The 17477-nt window shown below is 35.8% G+C and overlaps 1 protein-coding gene across 11 annotated transcripts in view; it reads right to left on the bottom strand.

Moving 5' to 3' along the window:
• LOC106878768 (irregular chiasm C-roughest protein) overlaps nucleotides 1-17477 on the bottom strand; it is an 898223-nt gene that overhangs the window by 131456 nt on the left and 749290 nt on the right. For all 11 annotated transcript variants that reach the window (XR_016241877.1, XR_016241876.1, XR_016241878.1 and 8 more), the window contains one exon: nucleotides 3753-3835. The gene's annotated coding sequence lies outside the window, so the exon portion shown is untranslated. The remainder of the gene's footprint in view (nucleotides 1-3752; nucleotides 3836-17477) is intronic.

Below are 17477 nucleotides of genomic sequence, written 5' to 3'. Positions count from 1 at the left end.
AGTGGACTGAGTGCTTATTCAGAAAAATAAAGACCAATGTAATAGTTATAGAAGTGGTATGGAGAAGAAATGTATGTGTAAGTCAGTAGTTTTACTTTATGTTGGTGATTTTTAATAAATTAATTGGCTTCATTTTGGATGTCTTCTAAAATGTTGGTATATATATTGAACCATCTCAGATATAGAACCCATGTGAGATCAGTATAAAAGAGAACTGACATTTTTTCTGGCTCTAAAGGAAACGTCTAATTTTTGGTTTGCAATTTTGGCGAGTGTGTTTATTATGTCTGTGATTGGCCAAGTATTTTTAGTGAGTTTGAGATGTTTAACTGTTCCCTGTCAGTGAACAGGGAAAGTGTTGTGCAAGGTTGTTTCCTTAACATGTTAAGCAATTGTGTCTTTGTGTTATTGGAAAAGGTTAGGTTATCACATCTCATTTGAGGAATGTTTCTATGGAGGCAGGTTGGGTCTGCAATGAGGTTTGTGATGGTCTGTAGGAGGTTAAAGAACACTGAAGTGTAGTGCCATCTACATAGAATAGTAAAACTAGAAGTAACTAAGCCAAAAGGAAATACGGAAGAGAGACAACTGAATTTTGTTTTGTGAAATGTCTCAAGGATGAGAGATGTGATGTTGGAGTGCAAAACGCCAGTGATCAAAAATATTGGTGTGAAGATAATAGAGGCTGAGATGTTACCCATCTCATGAATAGGATTGCATATTTCCATAGATTTAGTTGGAGTTAGTAGAAAAAGATTAAAGTTTGGCATGGGTAGGTACTACTTCTGTAGTCCATGATTTGAGAGTAATGGATCCTTTTTGCAGTGTTTGCAGAAGTTATTTCAGTTTGGTGAATCGGGTTGTGAAGAGATTGATAGAAGGAAAGTTTTGTGGTTGGTTGTTTTGTGATGCCTGTGGAGTTGGAAATAAAATGGACAGTATATACAGAAGTTCTACTTATAAACCTATCTTGGTTGGGGAACGATCAGTAGGATCCTGCAAAAATTGAGAAGAATTTCTTGGCAGACAGTTTGCCAGCAATTTGCAATGTGAGCCAACCAGTTATGTGATACAGGAAGAATTTTTTTCTTTTTTTTTTTTGGCTTCTAATGATTAACTTCTGTGTTGCAGTTGGGCATAAAGAGAGTGCAGTTAGTGCAATGGTGAGTGACTGTTTTCAGATATTGTAGATAGTATTCCTTGTCTATATCCTTGCAGTAGATCAGACGTAGGAACTATGGTTTTTGGTTGTATCAATAAATTGATGGATCACTGGCTTATCTGTCTTTGACGAGTCAGATGTGAAGTTTCTTTGATGCTATGAAGAGTCAGCTTAGAATGTATTAAGTTTTTAGCTGAATTGAAGTATCATAATGTTAGGGGAGAGACTGGAATCAAATAACTTTTCTGTTTTTGTCTTATTCAAATTGAACTGAATTCTGATTTAAAAGCCATAAATTTAATTAAGAAATTAATTGGAAAGACAGTTACAGATGGCCATGTACAGAGAATGCCAAGTTGTTCGCTAGAGGGTTTAAGGTTTGTCTTGTACCATTTGTTCATTTGTACTGTGCCTTTAGACAGATGGACGTTTCATTCTTAAATAGCCTTACAGGTATAAACAATTATTACAAGAAAGTGTACTTTGCATCTTTAACCTATTTCAATAATGTATAATTCATGAGTATTTTATTAGTTAAATACTAGAGTTCAAGGAGGTCAGAGGTGATTTGTGTTGGTGGAAGAATAGGAAATGAAATTTTAAAAAAACTTTTATTTAGCAAACAGTTGTACCTATGGATGGATGATACAAGTTTTCTAATACAGGAGGACCTCTTACTAGAGCCTGTCAGAAAGCACCATAGGTCTAAGATCATTTTCATTACCAAGGGTAAATGCTCTGTCTCTCTCTCTCTCTATTTTGTTCACTGACCTTCAAGTGTATGCTTAGAACAGTTTTATTCACTATAAACATTTACAGTCATCTACCATTTGACAAATTCACGAGGGGAGAGTACATTCCTCTCCACCCTTCACCTTCCTTTCTAAGTGGAACTGAAAACTTGACCAATGAAGTATCTTAGTCCTTTCAGTTTCATCCACCTCACATAGCCACCAGACAGAGGTAAACTACATGCTTGCACAGAGGGTAGGGGTGATCTTCACAATGGAATTGGCTGATAGCTGGCTCCATCTTACATATAACAGCAGCAATTCAACATAATTCCACAAGTTAGCAATGCTCAGAGGTTGAATTAGTGCAAGCAAAATGGTTTTGTCTTTCTGTGTACATTTTTGGACAGTCCTTCCTAATAGCACTTCTACGTTTGTAGAATTTGTCTTGAGTTAATAGTGTCTCTTATTAGCATTACCAAGATTTAGGATTTCTGGGAGTTATCCATGAAAGTCAGTTTGTTTTTAACATTCAAAGTTTCTCCAAGAATGACATTGCTCTTTCACAGTAGGGCTCAATGATACTGACCAACATTTGGAGTGATTAAAGGTGATTTATTTACTTTTCTCCAGGACCTTTTTCATTGCACATTGTTGCAAACAATCTATTTCTCAACGATTTTGTGATCATTCTTTTCAAAAAGGAGTCATTTTTGTTGTGCTCAAACAGAGAATCACAGACATGAATGCAATCATATCTTTACTCTTAAATTATGTGGTTCCCAAACTTCATAGCGACTCACATAACCAAGTGTTTTTTAAATGCTTTAGAACACTCAGATGTGATTTGCAGAGTCTCTCTGAAATGTCTTATGTCATGTGACCTGGATTATTTTGATTAGTGTTTGGATTTGGTCATCAACAACTCTAGACCTGCCAGAACATTCACAGTCTTCCAGATAAAAGTTTCCACTCCTAAATCTAATAAATCACTTATGAATGCACCTCTCAGTTATGGCACCATCTCTAAAAACAGCACATTTTTTTTTTGCTGTTTGGACAGCATTTTTTGCCTTTCTGGATATAAAAGAGCATTAAATGATGAATATGAATTTCATTGTCTTCCATTTTCACTTTTAAAACTTCCACACAGTCATTATATAGAAATACATAAGAGGTAATCAGCTGTTGTGTGCAAGAGAGAAGACTGCACTGGTTCAGTCATGTGATGCGTATGGATGAGGACAGCTGCATAAAGAAGTACCAAGGGCATTGTGTATTATGTGCTCCTTCTGCAAAATCAGGCACTGGATTAACACAATAAAAGCCAATTAGACTAATTAAAAGAGGCAATCAATGCAAAATACGCTAATCAGAAGGGTATTTTTTTTCCTTCAGGACAATGCTAGATCTCATGTTTCCTTGTAGATCCATCAGAAATTGATACAGCTTGGCTGGGATGTTCCACTACACTCACCATATTCATGTGACCTTGCACCGGTGACCTTGTACTTGTTATTTCGATCCTTACAAAATTCTCTTAATCAGAAGAACTTCAATTATTTAGAAGACTTCCAAAACCACTTAGACTAGTTCATTACTCAGAAAGATGCCAAATTCTGGGAGGATGGGACCACGAAGCTGGCTCAAAGCTGGTGAAAGTAGTGGAACAGAATGGGACAAATAGTTGAATAAAGGTATGTATAAATATCTAAATACTGCTTCTTGAATTTGAGACAGTACAAGCTTTTGTTCAAACCCAATGTTTTATTCGATGCTAAATAATTATAGAGTATTCTTACTCTGGTAATTGCACACTGCCAAAACAATTATAAAAGTAAAAAGAAAAAATCTCTTACCAGTGATAAATGGAATGATTTTGGTAGTTCTACCAAGATTAGATGAGGAGAAACCATTCACACTCCAAGAAGAATAAATTCACCTGCAAAAGTCAAAGAAAAAGAAAAAGGAATGAAAAATATCTTTTGAAAAAGTTGCTTTTGATTTTAAATTAGCAAAAGCATGTCTTAACCCACTTGTGGGAATAAATGGGAATTTAATGGAACTACAAACAGTCAATATCCAAATTCTTAAGACCAAGATAATAATTAGTCCTAATTAAAAAGCTCAGGATGCCTATGACTTGAGCATTTTTCAAAACTATCTCATAGTGATTATTGTTTTATAAACTTCATGTGAACCTTCATTAAGAAAACCTATTATCCAAAGCATTATAACCACCTTCCATGTTTTTCCCAATGTCTCCTTTGTTTAAGGTGGTGAGCTGGCAGAAATGTTAGCATGCTGGGCAAAATGTTTAGTGGTATTTCATCTGTCTTTACATTCTGAGTTCAAATTCCGCTATGGTCGACTTTGTCTTTCATTCTTTTGGGGTTGATAAATTAAGTACCAGTTTCGTACTGGGGTCAACCTAATCGACTGGCCCCCTCCCCAAAATTTCGGGCCTTGTGCCTACAGTAGAAAAAAAATGTGTCCTTGGTTTATCAAGATTGTGGTGTCAGAGTTTAGTTAGATCTGGCTGCTGTTTTTAGCAGGTAGAGCAGCAATATGGTGGTTCCTTTGTGGTTCTTAAACGGTATGTGTTACTACAGAGATATATATAAATAAAACCATTCTGTGTTCTTTAATTTGTTTTAATCTTCATGGTTAAAACTATGATTTGGTTTTAGACAAAAGTTTTTTGTCTTTTTCTTGCAGGAACTACAAAACTTCTTGGTTTCAGTTTCACATTTTGTTATAAAATTTTAAATACGAAATTGCAGAAGCAAATAAAAAAAAAAAAACAAGAATTTTCTTCATTTCAATTAATCTAAAATATCACATCTAACCACTGTACTCTGACTGCATCTACCTTGTCTATCATAGCTTTGTCAGAATCTACATGCTTACAAGTCACTGAAGCTGCTAGAAATAACAACCAAATCTTTCTCAGATTATACCCTGACCTGGAGTTAAACAATAACAACACGGATGCAAGAAAAGCCTGAAAGGTAGATAAAATACAAGCCTACATTAATAAACTGCATTACTTTAGAATTCACCACTGTATGTTGGAATGTGTCGAGTGGATGCCAGGTAGTCCAAAGCTTCCTGAAGCTTGTGTATGTATACCTCTGTGTTGTAGATTTGTTCCATCAGAGTTACACCGATTCTTTAAAATGATCTTTTATTGGTTTGGTTTGCAAGAAGCTGTGCCCATGGCTTTTGCAAGCTCTCCAACATTGGTGAGATTGATGCTCCTAATGTTCCTCTTAAGTGTTCAAAGATGTTCTGCCTAACACTACAATAACGGTTAATAAGATTCAGCATAAAAGTCTGCTTTCTGTAACATTTTAATTGTTTTATGAACCACAGCTCCACAGGTCTCTGAGCTCTTTTTTTCTTTTTTTTTTTCTGTAAGACCCTTCCTTATTGGGAGTATTGATGTGGTTGATACTTAACTTGAAGATCTATCAATGTAGGAAGAGAAGGATGATTTCAGAGGAATGCAGTTCACGGAAGGTAAAATTGGGTAAAATGTTTATATTGAGTTTGTGAGGATGGATAAGATACAATATGGATGATGAGTAGAATAAAGATAAGTGCGTTACTGTGTACATATATATATATATAAAGCTATGTGAATTTACATTTAATATTTGTGAAACCCTCAAATGTGGAAAGACTTTCCCAGACAGTCATGTCAGTGAGCCTCTCTCTGTATCTGTGTTTACACAAATGTGCTAAATACAAATCATCCCTGTTTAGCGTACGTTTAATTAACACACACACTCACACATATAGGTTGATTCATTTGATTATACTCCCTTCGTCTGTGAATTACAAAAGTAATAAAAAAAAACGTTTTAGTAAAAAGTAAAAAAAGGAGTTTGAAATGGTTCAAGAATGGAATCAAATCAAATGAAGCAGTCATTACTCTTCTGTTTCAGTCAATTCATGTCTATTATTATTATTAGTATGTTGTTGTTTAGCCCTAGGTGAACCCCGAGTCAACAAATCTATGATCAAAGGGTCTAGAGATGACCAGCCAGTGTTTTTTTTTGTCTAATTTGTCAAATATGTCTTCCTTTTTACGACTGTAACGTGTGATTTGAGTGAGATTAAGGTTACTACTTTTTGCAAGATGAACTCCCACATGAAGGCTCTCTTCTCGGCTCCTGTCAGTTGTGTTTAGGAAATTAGTCACATGACAACGTTGATTACAAAGCAATCAATGCTTGCTTTCTTAATGTCTATCATTTTTTTTTTTTAGGAAAAATGAAGTAGAAAATGATTCAGCTCATTTTGTCATTTAAAATTTACCGAAAGTAAATTATATTATGTTTAGGACATTAAATAATGTGTAATGTATACAATATTATAATTGTCTGTAGTAAATTCTATAATTTATATATAATTCAATAAGAAAGAGCAACAGTGCTTGGTTTCAATGTAAATACTTGGTTGGATGTCTTCAAATCACAACCTTTGGATTTGGGAAAGAAATGACATTGAATATTAAATAATGTAGTCCTAGCTACACCATGCTATGCTTAGTGGGTAAAAAAGGACAAGATGGTCACACTTAGAATGGTCTGCTTAATCCGAGCTAAGCAGGAACTTAAACAATCGATTGAAAAATTGTGGCAAAAAAACAACAGAAGCAAGAAACAAAGAATTCTTAAAAGTTTAGGAAAATTGAGAAAGTATTTATATCATATCTTTTTTTTTTACTGGTTTCTCATATTTATTGCTGATAATTATTTTCTATTTCCTTTGATTTCAATGTCTACTTGTTTATTGTGTTTGATTTTGTTGCACAGAAATCAATGTTTACCTATTACAAGTTGATAGTTATAATGAAGGGTGATAATGCTCAGATTTTTACAGTGAAGCCCTAAGAAGATGAAAGTAATGGACAAGTGTTATCAGATAAATGATAATGGGATATTGACTGACAATGAACAAACACTATCAGATAAATGATATTAACAAACAAATAAGGAGCAAACATAACAAATAAGTGATGGAGATTATAGACATTAAGAAAAAAATAATCTGACAATGGAGTTTATCAGACAAATAATGATAAATAAATCCTTTTATGGCCTAGATGAGGATGGGTCTGTGAGATTAGTGACGGAAATGAAGGGAAAACTCATTGATTGCAGTAGGAAGTGGCCCCATTAGACTTGCTTTCAGAGAAGGTTTTACAGAGGCAAAACCTGCTCTGAAAGCTTGAAGCAAAATAGATTCTAATTTTATAATTTAAGGACCCACCAGGCCGAGCAAAATTACAGCTGTGGAAGATACTAGTGTCATGCAAATTGGCACCTGTGCCCTGTACTAGAGGCATGTAAACATACCCCAGTGACACACAAATGACATCCGTGCCAGTGGTATGTAAAAGCACCCATTACACTCTCAGAGTGGTTGGTGTTAGGAATGACATCTAGCCATAGAAAACTATGCCAAATCAGACTGGATCCTGGTGCAGCCTCCAGCCTTGCCAGTCCGCCGTCAAACCTCCCAACCCATGCCAGCATGGACAACAGACGTTAAATGATGACGGTGTTGAAGCTGGCAATGGATTAAATCTTCTGCCCTGAGCAAGTATTATTGTATTCTTTTATCCTTTTCTTGTTTTATTCATTAGGCTGTGGCCATGCTGGGGCACCACCTTGAAGAATTTTAGTTGAATGAATCAACTCCAATATTTTTTCATGTCTATTTCTTACTCTGTCATTCCTTTTGCTGAACTGCTAAGTTATTGGGATGTAAACACACCAACACTGGTTATCAAATTATGGTGGGGACAAACACAAACACGTGCATACACACACACACACACACACACACACACACACAACAGGCTTCTTTCAGTTTCTGTCTATCAAATCCATTCACAAGGCTTTGGTAGGTCTGAAGCTATAGCAGACGACATCTGCCTGTAGTGCCATGAAGTGGGACTGAACCTGGAAGCAAACTTCTTACCACACAGCCATGCCGTGCCTATACCATTCTGTGTAACTTCCATGCATATCAGTGAGAAGCTTGAGTAAAAAATATCTGTGCCAGGTCCTGTGCAATGTGAATAAGCCCCGAACGACACACTTGCAAAGTGATTTTATTAAGCACACTGCTAAGAAAGAGTGCCATTTGCAAAGAGCAGCAAATAAAGATTTATTGATATCAGGAAAAAAGGAGTGTCTGGGAGGGAGTTGAAGTAAGAGAAGATAAATAAGAAGCGACAAATAATTGGAAGGAATAAATAATTGCTGGCTGTTTACATATAAAGAATAAGGCCACGTAGCAAGAAATAACTGGAATCTGTTGCTAAGTAAATAAATAACAAAAAAAAAAGGATATGAAAAATTATATATATATATTGTATGTGTGTGTGTGTATGTGTGTATATACATACTTTGTGTAGTCAAGTAATATATTATTTGTTATGGGGTTATAGCATATAAACCAGTCTGAAAGTTACCATTGATTTTGTATTTATCATTGCACTTGGCAATACAGATGATTCATAAGACATGCTGGCCACAAGCACTGAGCTTCTTACAGTCTTGGTCAGGTTGTCTTTCTTTCACCTCCAAACTGTCTGAGACTGTATGTTTACCCGCATCAGTAAAGCTGCCATAACCGAGGATAACAGTATGACTGCTCAGAATTTCTTTGAGAGTGATTTTTTTCTGACTTATGGACAATTGACCAAAATATACATTTAATACTAGGGCAGCGAGCTGGCAGAATCGTTAGCACACTGCAGAAGAGGAAGACCTAAGGAGACATAGGCAGAAAGCGGTTCTTAAGACATGACAGAAGCAATGAATGACTTTCAGCAAGTGGGCAGATGATGTGTTCAAGAAAACTGATCCGACTTTTTCCATTCATGGAAAAAAAATAAGTGGACATCAAAAAGAAATGAAGAAGATGAACTTAATACTACAAATAATATACCTAAACACAGCAGCTTCAACAGAAACACAAGGAAACTATTTAGAGCATTGTGAAGCCCCCACCCCAAAGTTGATGTAAGTAGAATATACCCAGCGAATACACAGGGGGCATGAGGTGTGCAAATAGAGAACTATTACAAAATAACAATAGTGGGACTACAGAAACACGTAGAACCTAACAAAACACTACAATATTTTCTGTGAGTTGGTGGCACAAGGCCAGACTTTGGGGTACGTGTTCAGTCTGGTTAGACTGATCATAAAACTTGATGGCACTTATCTTATGGACCCTGAAAGGATGAAAAGTAAAGTTAAATTTTTAATTTGGTCACATAATCAGCAGATGGGGGGAAGGGGTTAATTGATACCATAATTCCCTTAGTACATTACTGGTACTTTATTTTTACAACTCTGGAAAAATGAAAGGCAAAGTTGATTTTAGCAGGATTTAAACTCAAAATATAAAGATTTCTATTGGGGAGAGGAGCATAGATGATAATGCTAAGTTCACTGTGTAACCATCCAAAGAAGGGCCTTGGTAGGACAGGAGCTCAGAACATGAGAAAATTAAAAACCACAAGGTATTTTCCCAGCACTTAGTCTACAACTTGCAGCAGCTGTGGTGGTGGCAGCAATCCCATCACCGCCACGCCACCACCGTGACTGCTGCAGCCGCTGCCACCACCACCACCACCAACAACAAAAACAACAACAACAACTTTGCAATTAAAAATAATGAGAGACAAACAGCAAAAAAATAACATGTAATAGATAAGTGATAAGAATTAATGAGAGAGATAAGCAGTAACAAAGATTACCATGGTGGCTTAAAACAAAGGGAGAAGAACTGAGAATAAATTCAGTTGCTAGAAACACCAATTCTAAAACATGATATCTCAAGAAGTTACTTCTAGGTAGTTGCTTGACTTGCTTGAAATAACAGTCAACTCTTCTGCCATTCCACCCAACTCACCCTCGTAGCTTGGGAAAGACAAGGTATATGGAAATTGTAGAATAAGGTAATGGTAAAGGTAGCACATCGGCAGGGTCGTTAGCATGCCAGGCAAAATGCTTCATGGCATTTTGTCTGCCTTCATGTTTTGAGTTCAAATTCTGTTGAGGTTGACTTTACTTTTCAGGGGTTGATGAAATTAGTCGAGTACTGGGGTCAATGTAACCAACCTAAACCCCACCCCACCCCACCCCACCCCACCCCACCCCACCCCACCCCACCCCACTCGAAATTGCAGGGGTATCTCATCGATGGTTGGGCTGTGATCTGCATGATGTACTTCTGTTGTACGTCTGTGGATGAGTGGCCACCGGACGTGTGGCTCAGCCACAAAAGCCGGCAGCCCTGGGGATGGCGACCTTGGTGGCACCGTCCACCAGTGAAATATTTTTGATCTTAATTTTCGGCTTGATCAGAACTAATAGGGACCTAACCACCACCACCACCACCACCACCACCACTGACAACAACAACAACAACAACAGTTATAAATGGATTTGGCAGAAGCTTAAAGACAAGAATTCATCCAATGTTAGATACATTCCAGATTGATATTTTAATGTAATCATTAAAATATTTGACTACATCAAACAAACCTATAACCAGACAGTCTAGCCATGACCATCACGTATTTCAGAAATGTTGAGGAATTATCTAATGCATCATTTATATTTTTAAACTTGTAGTTTCAAAGAGATTTGGCTGCTCTTTCTCACAAGCTGAGATACTATGTGGATGGTACCTCAGTCACTAGAGTTGTTATTGTTTTAGCTGCAGATTAAGAAGATCCATGTGTGAAGATATTTTCAGTTGTGACTACCCCATCGCTTTTATAGAAAAGTCTATGACAGCATTATTAATATGTCCTTTCCTTATCTAAGATGTTAGAAGGTTATGTGAGGGAGATTTAGTTGCTATTTATTGCTGGTAAGCCAACCACATACATACACAAGTTGTGGCATTCATCTTTTTCCTCTCTTAATAATGGCAAGTAACTTTGTCCAAGGGGAAATTAAACACTGCTGTTACCAAATGTTGTTTGGCAACGGCTTTCCATCTTCACTCTTTGTGACTAAAACCTGTCATTATTTCTTTCTAATAGTGAAACCACAAAATGAGGTCATTGTCGTCATCAACAACATCATTTAATGTCCATTTTCCTTGCTGGCATGGGTTAGATGGTTTGAGAGGAGGTGGCAAATTGGAAATGGATGATTCAATTAATTTAGTCAACTCCAGAAATTAACTGGAAATTTATTTCATAGAAACTGAGGTGAGGAAAAGTGAAGTGGGTCATGGAAGGATTTGAATTCAGAATATAAAGGGTTGTTATTAAATGCCTTATTGGTTTTAGTTCATCAACAACAACAATAACAACAACAATAACAACAACAGCAATAACAACAACGATTCTATCAGTGTACCACTGTAAGATGCCATTTAAATTGAGGACCCATCATGCAATTTTTCAGATCATCAATTAATAACAATTTAATTTTAATCCATTGTAAAGAGATGAACAATTAGTTTAGTTGTCAAGCATGGCCGAATGAGGGAGCCTTTAAGTAGTTGCTCAACTTGCTATAAATAGCAGCTAAATCTCCCTCAAATCATACACAATTACTTTAGAAAAGACAGAATCACTGGACAATGTGATTCTAGATTCATTTTACAAGTGAGAAAGATAGGGTAGTCATATCTTGAACACCTTCATCAGAGGTCTACTGATAAGGGTGGACCCGACACTAAAACAACAACACCTGACAACTATCTTTTTTCATGAAATATTACAATCAAAGGTGTTGGAATTATTTCCATTGCTTTTTTTTTTTAGACATTTCGTCTACTTATTGCTTAAATAGTTTTGGATGGTTGAAAATGTCAACTCACAGTATCAACATGTGAAGCTCTGCCATACATTGCATGCATGCACACACACACACACACACACACATGTTATATACCTCAGTTGGCATTGAACACCAGATCCATTGCAACCTACATTATCTGCTCTGTCCAAAAATGCGTGACCAACAGATCTTAGTTATTACTGTTGCTCATTGCCAAGAGCTTTTTGTCAACTATTTGCTGGGACAATCTCAGGTTTTATAGCTCATAGCAAATCACTAGTGGCAGTGGGGAAAACTCTATTTGTTACCTGTCCCAATGACATAAACTCACACCTGCAGATTTGATTATTTGAGAGACAATCAGCAATATGTCACTTCAGAGTCATCAGCAGTATCATACCAGTGATGATAAAATTCACTGCTGATATTCATTTTGAAAAAGTTTGCTGCTAAAACTGTTATCTTCTTATAACTGACAATAATTCGCTGATAACGGTTGCAATTCCTACATTAAAAACCATTGATATTCAGGATTGAATATTTGTTTTTAACACGAGTCAAAATTATACCAGAAATCACCTATTTCTCCAAATAATGAACTATTCATATTAAAATAATACCTTTTAGAACCCCTCACCCTACAAAACATCACTGGTTCTTTTTCTTAGGGCCTCACTCTACAGAACCCTGCCTTGATGGCTCTTGCTTTTAGTAAGTGATCTCATTTGAGCAAGATATTACTAATTGCTCCAACTTCTCTTTATGGGTCTTTAACCATCACCTCATAATGACAGTCTCACCAACAGTTTGACTACAGCGTGTTTGTCCTTTTCTGTCATAGTTCACATCTATGCAAACAAAATTACACAGCTCAATTCACTGACCATCACAGACTACTGTCATTTTGCTTCTCTTTATGGATCAGCTAATTAAGCTGTTGTGATAAGGGGAAGTCACAAGTCAATCAGTAAACACCAGCTAGGCAGCTTACTGCCAATGATGCAACAGCTTATTCTGAGCTATGCAGCTCGCTTACCACTTTTCTGTAGACTAGTCTTGTAACAGGCAGCTACATTGCCCGGATAGAAATTACATGCATTCAGCCATGGTATATGAAGAACTAACAGCTTTACTAATCACAAGCCACTTGCAGCTTTATCATCAGCTCTCACAAGCTACACATCTTTTGTTTCTCTGCATGGACTATGCCAATTTTGAAGAAAACCCTTCATTCAGCAAGCTGCATACGAAGCACATTCTTAGCTGAATGTTCTTCGCTGAATGGATACCCAAAGTAGTAACTCATATCTGCCAGTTCCTGCAAAAAGTAGGCTTATTCTCTTTCATTTTTACCAAAGCAAAATTGTGTGGCATTCAAAATGAACTTGCATTCATGTTTGTATGTAAAACCTTGCTTCTATCAATGATGACATTTTAAAATCTGTTATATATTGTTTTTGTGATCCAACTTTGTAGTCTCACTCTTTCATATTAACACATGGACTGCTGTTTATATTACTTTGAAGTGTGGTTTTAATTATTTTGTATAATTTGCCCAACACATAGCTAAGACAACTCTACCATACAGAAGGAAAAAGTAAGGTAAAATGTGTGTGTGTGTGTGTGTGTGTGTTCATTTAAGACTATTTCCATGATGACATGGTTTGGAAGAGAATTGATTTTGAGGCAGGAGATGCTTTTCCCGTCACCAACTTTCACCTGATTTTCATGTAAGAGATTTTATATTACTGTAATCTCTGTGCAACTACCTTCATTATTTTCTATAAATCAAAGAGCTTAGAGAATGCTAGAGTGAACAAATCTGGTATTAAGAAATCAATGTATAATAAAAATAAGACACTACAAGGGTGGGTGGGTGGGTGGGTAATAATGAAATAATTTGATAGAGACCCATCCATCTTAATTCTTCTTTTACTGCTCTCACTTTTCTGTCATCTTACCTTGAGCAAATGAGCCTATCAAGTGATGAGGACAATCTAATTTTATGGAGTACAAGACAACCTCACTGGTCCTGGTGCCATGATAATCTACTTTGTAAAGTCTTCTTTGTAAAGTGGTTGGTGAATAAGTAAAGATGATGTGAGATTGAAAGAATGCCTTTGTCTTGTAAGGACAGTGCCATGATGAAAATGCCGACAGTACACTTTGTAAAATATTTAGTGATAGGAATGGCATCCAACTCTACAGATTGAACCAAAACTGAAATGTGTAAATGATCACACAACCCTTATAGGAAGGCAGAAACTGAAATAAGAACTGATTTGGACAATAACAGCCTATGTCTAACCTATATCAGCATGGAAAGAGGATGGATAGGTGGATGATGATGAAGATATAGAGGATGACAAATCGTCAGTGATATTCATTTCTGAAATTAGCACAAGGCTACAAAATACTGGCAGAAGATATAGTTGATTAATATAACTTCCAGAAGGATTGATAAAAATAAAGGCAAAGTTGACTTTCCAGGCAGAAATAACACAAAATAATGATGGAAATATTTGAAAAAAATTCCAAATAGAGAGAAAGAGAACAAGTGCAGTTTGAATAGAATAAGAATGAAGAGGCAATGATGAGCATTGATTGCAAGCAAAAGATGGAAAGGTTTAGAACTAAAACACTGAGTTCTATTTAACATATAAACAAACAAACCATTGTTGCAATCCCTACATGAGTGTAGTGGCAGAATTTGTAGAGCACCAGATAAAATGTCCTGCAGTATTTAACAATGTCCTCTTATATCATGACTTCAAATGATGCCAAAGCCAACTTTGCCTTTCGTTATTCCAGAAGTACATAAGAACCACTTTCATAATGCACTTGTTATCACTGATTATCCTCTCTCTTACTTACAGAAGAAATGAATACCTGTTACAAGAAACACTGAGACTTATGTGATAGTCTTTTTTTTTTTTTAAATATATATTTAGTATTTGTTGTAATAGAAGACTTAGAAGTGACCGAGGAGGAGGGGATCAGGAAGCATGGTAAAGCTTGAAGATGTGATACAACTAAAATTAAACCAAATTTTGAAAGGCTGAAAAGTGAGTAGAAGTGTTTGGTTGCTGGAGCTGGATGCAGGGATGGCGGGATAAGTAATGGCAATGGATGACTGCCACTTGATGAAAATGTTACAAGAACATGCTGGAGAGGAGCAATAATTGGGGGAGTCAGAGGAGGATTCAGTGTTGGTTAGCCCCAAGTCAGCTCAATCAACTGCACTCCACTCATGACCATCTGGTCTATTATTATTTTTTCCTTTGACCATTATGTTCTCTATATCTACATTATCAACAGGTTATTCCTTTTTTGTCTCTAAGCTGGTAGCTGAGAACAAAGAAGATTTAGTTGTTGTTTATAATAAGTTCATTGACCATGTAGAGACTCTCTTAGTGGTGCAATGACTTTTGAGGAAATAACGAGAGCAAATATAACAGAGCTGCATTTCTAAGATGAAATGGTCAACTAAATTAGTCAGATTTGGTACTGCAGACTTGTATAAATTGGTGAAAGAGCAAGATTGTAAAAGTTTAGAGAATGGTGGTGAGTTGAGATCTAATAGAAATGTTAGTATGGGGAGATATGAAGAAAAATCTTCCCATAACATTCAGTTATTTCTCTCTTAGTTACACATGTAAATTGTTTAACATGTTCTACCTGGAAAATACAAGCCAACAGTTTGTACAAATATAATTATTAGAATACCTTTACAGTATAAGTTATGAATAAATAAAGGAATAAACAGGCTCCTAAGCTGTTGAAAAATGCTCAATGGACCTAATTTCACAACATAACTGAATATGTATACATATGAGTTCATATAGCAACCTTTTCAATGCCAACATTTTATTGGTACTCTAGAAATTATTGCCCAGTCACCACATAAAGTTGCTCACATCTTAATAAATAGTCTTCAGATATTATTATCAACAATTTGGGAGAAGGAGGAGAGTTAATCCTGATCTGTTAATAGCAATGAAACCAGTCTTCTCATAGTTTATTACAAATTGTGAAAAATGGCCCCTGTGGGGACCTCAGAGGATCAATTCTAAACTGAAATTAAATACAAATGGATATGAATCTGCAGATTTATTTGTGCAATATCCAATCTCCTTAACTCTGCCAAATCTGGCTCCGATATTCTTCTTGTTTTATGATCAAATTGACCAGGTCTGACCTCTCACACCTACTCTACGATGTCATTCTAAAACTAAACAATCACATCATCGAAATCTCAAAGCTATGAGATAAATGTATGGTTAATTCAAAACAACGTGAATAAATAAACATCATGTTTGACAGAGTAATCTGAATGTTAAAGGGTTAAACCAATACTTTCAGAATTTAAAAAAAAAAACAGGTTCATTGACCAGTACTTTGTAAGTGGAATTTGCTTGATGAAATCTCTGTGAAAATCCATAATGTGTGTGTGTGTGTTTTGATTGTGCATCAGAGACAAAACTGAAGAATCAGTGTCTTCAAACAAAAATACCTCATATTGTACTTGTTCAATCTAAATTGTGCAGATATTGCAATGTGTCACTTGCCATTTTAAATGTAGTGAATCAATGGTTGATTGACCCATTGGATACCACTAACCAATGGTACTTTACTCCACCGAATGCATAAAATATAAAAAAAATATGAAATAACAAAGTTTCAAATCTAAGTGGTTAAGATTAACATGAAAATGCTGTTAAGATGGTTGCTAAAATATGAATTGTAAAGGGAACCATTGAGAAATAATAACTCAGTTTGATATCAGCCAAAGTTTGCAGGATTGTTTGTAGCATTAAATGTAGTTATGGAGGTACTCAACCCCATTGATGCAGTAATTTGGTACAACAAGTTGAAGTCTAAGAGTTACATTACATTATAATACCATGGTTAATAGAGTCATCAACCTACAAGTTTGAGATGGAAAAGAGCTTTTTGAATACAATGTGGTGGACAGAATGACTATATAAAAGTTCATTGTGTGTGTGTGTGTGAATGTGTGTGATTGTATGTGTGAGTGTGTGTGTGAGTGTGAATGTGAGTGTGTGAGTGAATGTGTGTGTGTGTGAGTGAATGCGTGTGTTTGAATATGTGTGTGTGTGTGTGTGTGTATGTGTGTGTGAACGTGTGTGTGTCTTTCACCAGTGTGTATCAGAAAGAAATCAATATTGGTAGAAAAATTGATGCTTTATAAATGAAGTCCCTTGCAATATTTGTTCTGCATTATTTGAGAGACACTCCTTTGTGACTGTTGCTATTAGAAATACAGTGAATATAAGCAACAATGCTTTTGTTCCAGAATTGTAATTTAAAATTAATTAATTAGAAATAACTGCCTTTGATGAAAAGTCAAAGAATGCTATAAATGGATACGATGTTTCTATATGGATTGAACAGTTGTGAGTTTGAATTTGAGTTGTATTTTGGATAAGGCACTAAATTCCATTCTGTTTCATTTAAATGTCAGCAGAACAGATGAAAAAATCAAAGGAACAAAACAAAGTGACGGCAGTAAACTTTTAACAGAAACTTAGATGAAACAATTATGTCACATATACTCGATTGAATGAAATGATTTTCTCAGTTTTAAAGTTTTCATAAAAGCTAAAGTTAAAACTTATAAAGTTAAAACTTCGGCTAATATTTTGTTGCAGACCAGATGAGATCCAGACCAAAGTTAAGAAAAGATCTCTGACACATTTATAGATAGATTAAGAGATAGATGAAGAAATATAG

This window comes from Octopus bimaculoides, chromosome 5, assembly GCF_046866305.1.
Source record: "Octopus bimaculoides isolate indiv1 chromosome 5, ASM4686630v1, whole genome shotgun sequence".
NCBI lineage: Eukaryota > Metazoa > Mollusca > Cephalopoda > Octopoda > Octopodidae > Octopus > Octopus bimaculoides.
This window is presented reverse-complemented; position numbering and strand designations above follow the sequence as displayed.